At 30.6% G+C, this 5,527-nt stretch overlaps 1 long non-coding RNA gene across 1 annotated transcript; it reads left to right on the top strand.

The window, feature by feature from the left end:
- The first annotated feature begins 316 nt into the window (after positions 1 to 316).
- On the top strand, positions 317 to 4,328 carry LOC132274106 (uncharacterized). Its single transcript, XR_009470335.1, has 2 exons — positions 317 to 785; positions 3,888 to 4,328. It is a non-coding gene; the product is annotated as an uncharacterized LOC132274106 (long non-coding RNA).
- The last annotated feature ends 1,199 nt before the right edge of the window (positions 4,329 to 5,527 follow it).

Raw genomic sequence — 5,527 nt, 5'->3', positions numbered from 1 at the left:
AGAGTTAAACAAAGTGATCATTATATTTATTAGGCAAAAGAGCAAAAAACACCCTTAAACTATACCATTGTTGCATAATGCCCCCCCCAAACTATTTTTAGAATCGAGTTGCCCCCCTCAACTATTAAAAGCAAGTAAAAAACCCCCTTGAAGGTCATCGAAGACAACTTTCCAACCGGTAAAGTGATACAATTACTAATTTATCCTTATTTATTAATTTATTAGAAAATAAATATAATTTATGGATGTGAAATACCAATAATGCCCTTATATATATATATATATTCCTTCTTCAGTCTTTCCCATCACGAAAAGCTGTAAGGCTGCCATCGCCCGCAGTGACGCCGGTGATTGTTACCGGAACAGAGCTTCATGTGATCAATGATGGTGGTGAGATTGGAATTGGCTTCATAACTGGCCACATGAGGTGAGAGGTGTGAGTAGAGGAGTTTCGTGAAGAGGCAAATTGTTAATTGCCAGACCTTTCCCAAATCCATCAAATTCCGAACCCCAAAGCCCCCCTTTCTCTCTAAACACACACACACTCTCTACAATGGCAGAAACCGATACCCTCTGCTTCGCCACTCTTTCTTCTTCTCGCACTAAAGAAACCTTTCATTCTCTCTCTCCCTCACCTCTCACTTTGCTCGCCAATTTCTCTCTTCTTCACCGTCAATTGCTCTCTTCCTTCGTCCATTTCAGAGCAAAAGCTTCGAATTCCGGCAATTTCCTTGGCGACGATCCGTTTGGATTCTATTCCTGGGATTCTTCCAATGAAGACAGTGGTATGTTCTTGATTTCTTGCGTTTCTTTCTTGATGTTTCTCTTTAGACTATATATTTTTAATTTTTTTTAGTTTGATTGCTTAGATGACTTTTTGTTCATTTATTCACGATTCAGTTCACGTCCAACTAAATCTGAGATCTTATTGTATCTTGTAGGATTAATTAGGTTTTGATTTTATAGTTAGAGAAATCTTGAGCCCATGGTTGGTGATATGCATACATTAGGTTAGATATTCAAAGCATTATTCGGTCCTTTAAATGCATTAAAAAAGCCTTTATCAATTATAAAGATATGAATTATTTCTTGTTCTTGGTTTCACTGTGAATAAATTATTTGAAAATCAAAAAGAAAGAAAACTTGGACTTTTGATTCTTTCCTTCCGGTCCCAACTTGTTAATAATGTTTTGAAGTTTTTGTTTATTTTATAGTATTAACTATTGAGGGCATTATTGGTATTTCACATCCGTAAATTTTATATTTTTTATAATAAATAAATAAATAACTAAGGGTAAATTATTAATTGTATCGCTTTGCTGGTAGAAAAGTTGTTTCCGATGGCCTTAAAATAGGCATTTTACTTGTTTTTAATAGTTAAGGGGGACAACTTGCTTCTAAAAATAATTCAAAAGAGTATTATGCAACAGTTGTATAGATAAAAAGAGTTTTTTGCTCTTTTGCCTATTTATCATTTCAATTCTCTATTTTGCTTTTGCACTAAAAATGTTATTGTGTGCGTTGCATGGTAGATTGTTAGTTATTGTTTATTTACTTCTTAGAGGCTACAAATAAATCACTAATTGACATCTGATGACACATCACAAGTCCAACTTTGTTCGCTTACAAAGTTGGCATTGTCGCAAATATCTATAATAACCTATTATATTGTGCAAATGTTATGGTTAGTATATTTCTTTAAGTTAGTACTTACTAACTTAGAATAAGATTTTTATTTTATTCTATTTATTCTATTATTAGATTTAGGTGCTAGATAACTCATCAACCTAGCTATCCTACGTCCTTTCTATCTCTAAGGTTCCTCCTCTTTTTTCTTTTTCTGCTCTACATTTTTTCCCTCAAATTTCTCTTCTGAATTCACGCTTATACATGAATGTCTATCTTTAAGCTAAATAACTCGTGTATAATCCAAATAAATCCAAAATATACATAATTAATATTTTGACAATAGAATATAAGTATCGGATTTACTTTAAAATTTATATTTAATCTTAGATAAAAATAAATTTTACATAAAACTTAATTCATTCCATTTCATGGTGTGTTATGTAATATATAATAATACAGTGTCACACCATGTCAAGTTGGAGAGAGGTTGTGCCACCATAAGTGACACAAATGCTTATTGAACATTACATGTCTCTATGATAAACTTAAAAGTTAGTTTTTAGAGTCTTTAATATATATATAAAGATTTCTATAGACTTAATTCTTGTTGAGTGTGGGGGATTTTAGAATATAGAAAACCTTGTAGAGATAATAAAAATCTTGGATATTTTGATGGAAGATGCTAAAAGAGTTGATATTTAGTTGGTAACCATATAAAAGCGGTAGAGGTTTCATTTGTGGAGTGTTGGTGTCTTCAAGTATGAAAATATGACGGGTGTATATCATTTATATAGTTTTGTCGCAGCGAATACAAATACTAATGGATTGACTTAGAGTGATTCATCCTTTATCTTTAGAGAAGAAGATGGTTGTTGTTACTATTAAAAAAGTATCAACTATGTCAACATATAAAGTTGTCAACATATAAAGTTGACGACGTGACCCCAATTTTTAATTTTGGGAGGCGATACTCAACACTCTATTTAAAAAATATATATTAATCAATAATTAATGATTTTTTTTATAAAAATTAATAATTTAATTCTGAACTTTATAAATAGTTAATTATTAACTTTACAAGTAAATAATTATTATTAAGGCCTTTCAGATTCCTCTCTTTGTCTCTCATCTTACATATTTTAAGTTTCTATTTGACAAGATAAAAAATATATATATATGTTTTTGTTGAATGTATATATATTTTTTATAGGACAAAAAATAATTATTCAAAATAAAAGTTTTTTTTCTATTGAATAAATAATAAATTGCCTCTTTTCACCAGACCGAGAAAAAAGGTACCCATTAAAAAAGTAAATTATCCATCTTTTTTTTTTTTTTTTTGGGTAAATGGATCAAATATATAAAACCCACAAAGAATACAACAAAAGTAGGCTAAGTAAGGCCCATCACACAAAGCTAAGCAAGCCTACCAAACAAACCCAAAACAATAAGCCTAGCCCACCAAACTAACTATTGTTGCAACAGCACCATAGAAGGTGTTTGAGCAACAGAAAGGGGAAAGGAGAACAGAACATTGTAGGCCAAGAGGATCAGCTAGTAGAGGGCATGGTTTCTCCAATGACTGAACTTGGAAGGCTCCAAACAGCAGCCGTCGATCTACCATCCTTGCGGTTGGAGAATTTGTTAGATAAAAGGTAATTCCTCACAAAATCATCAATAAGTTTGATAGCTGCCCGTGAGGATTGGTTTGTTGAGATGACACGATTATTGAATAAATTATCTCTTTTAATAGAGAAAAAAATCCAAAACAAATATCTTTATTTAAGAAATTATCCATTTTGCCAAGATCCAAAAAATATATATATGAAAAAAGGATTAAAAAAAATTACGAATAAATTATCTCTTTTAATAAGACCAAAAATATAAATATATATTATTTTTATTGAATAAATTATCTCTTTTGAAAAGACCTATCATAAATTACAAAAAAAAAAAAAAGAAGAAGAAAAAGTTAGCTCTTTTGATGAAAAATAAAAAAATAAAAAAACTGAAAAAAAAAGTTAACTTTGTTGAATAAATTAAGGTTAATTTAATTAAAAAACACTTTTGGAAACTATATTTGCCAGAATGTAAACACTTAAAAACAAACTCATTAAAAAACCCTTTAGGCAAAAATTATTACAAATATGTCAATTTTTACTGTTCATGAATGCATGAGACAAAATTGCCCTTAAAGTACTTTTTGGAATTTACTAAATTATCCTTACTCCTTTTATTTCTTCCCTTACGAGCTATAGCTGGGTTATTCAAATTCAAGAACACATTTTGAAGACACAGGGCACAATTAAAGAAGGGGGTAAAGATGAGTCTTTTGTTCAAGACTTCAGAGAGAGGAATGGGCTAGATCAAAGGAGGAAAGAAGGAACAAGGCTAGACTATAGGCATTCCATTTTCTCAATCATCTTCATCATCATTGCATCCTTGCACCACGTTCATCATCTTCATATGACAGTTCTGGCGTTCCAACGACCCAAATTGCTATGGGCCTTTGGTTTATTTTGTTTATGTTTTTTGAATAATGTAAAACCTTTACTGAATAATATAAAGCTTGTACTTAAGGAGCGTAAAATAGTCATTGGACTCGTGTAAAACATTCATTGCACCAATGTAAAATATTTTCTAAACAATGTAAAACATGTACTTAAGCAAAATAAATAAGTGTAAGGAAGTGAATGCAATGCAAATCTGTCAACTAGGTGCTAAAATGCCCCCCTCTTGAATGCTTCTATCTTACATTTGGTATTCGCTTTCTTTGCATGTATTGTAATGATTAAGTTTGTACCATAACTTCCAATTCATAGCAATAAAAAAATATTATAACTTAAATAACTGATCATGCACATTTGGAACTGAGAACCAAAGACACATATTACATTCAGTGCATTCATGTAAAACGTTAACTACACTAATGTAAAACCTTAACTAAATAATATAAAACTTCTACTTAAATATAGTAAAATGGTAATTACATTAATGTAAAATCTTTACTTATTAATGTAAAACTTTCACTTAAGAATGTAAAACTACCGGTTAAATAAAGTAAAACGTTCAAAGCACTTGAGTATTGTAAGAACATGCTTCCGGAATTGAGTTTCATTATGTGGGATCTGCCAAAAAATGCATTTGTACGAGGTTTGAATCGCCAGAACGGTAATCATTTGGGTTGCCAGAATGGTTATATGAAGATGATGAACATGGTGAACATGGTGCTAGGATGTGATGGTGGTAACGATGAAGATGATTAAGAAAATGCAATGCCTACATTCTAGTCTAGTATCTTCTTTCCTCGTTTGATCCGGCTCCTTCAGAGAAAAGTAAACGCCGTATAAACGGTAGTTTGATATTATAAAATAAGGAATGATGCATTAATGAGTTTATGAACCTTCTTATTATTTTCTTATAAATAAAAAAAAGATAAGTGGAATGCAATTGGAGAAAAACGAGGTATGAATATCGCTACAATTAATTTTCAATTTTAATTGATAGTTTTTGTTTTCAACTCCCAACCTGTAATTTTTCAATGAAAAAGATAAGCACATTCCAAGCCCAAGCGTCTGAAAATAAAAACCAAAAAAAAAAAGAAGTTTCTGTGGGACTCGTTGACCCGTCAGAGCCCAATAAGCCTAGCTAGGCCCAATTTGAAAATTATGTACTTCACAAAAACAAAAAATTTTAAAAAAATAAAATAATACTAATAATAATAATAAATAGTGCAGTCTCAAAACATGATATACATATGTTTTTTTACATTACTATGTTACCACTCAATAACAAGCTTCTGAGTTCAATAATTTATGTTTAGATAGTAGAGACAAATGTTCAAAAATAAATAAATAAATAAATAGTTGAGACAGAGAAAAGAAAATTAACACGTACT

This window comes from Cornus florida, unplaced genomic scaffold, assembly GCF_030987335.1.
Source record: "Cornus florida cultivar Cherokee Brave unplaced genomic scaffold, ASM3098733v1 CherokeeBrave_3.0.0_Hap2_Chr09, whole genome shotgun sequence".
In the NCBI taxonomy this organism is placed as follows: domain Eukaryota; kingdom Viridiplantae; phylum Streptophyta; class Magnoliopsida; order Cornales; family Cornaceae; genus Cornus; species Cornus florida.
This window is presented reverse-complemented; position numbering and strand designations above follow the sequence as displayed.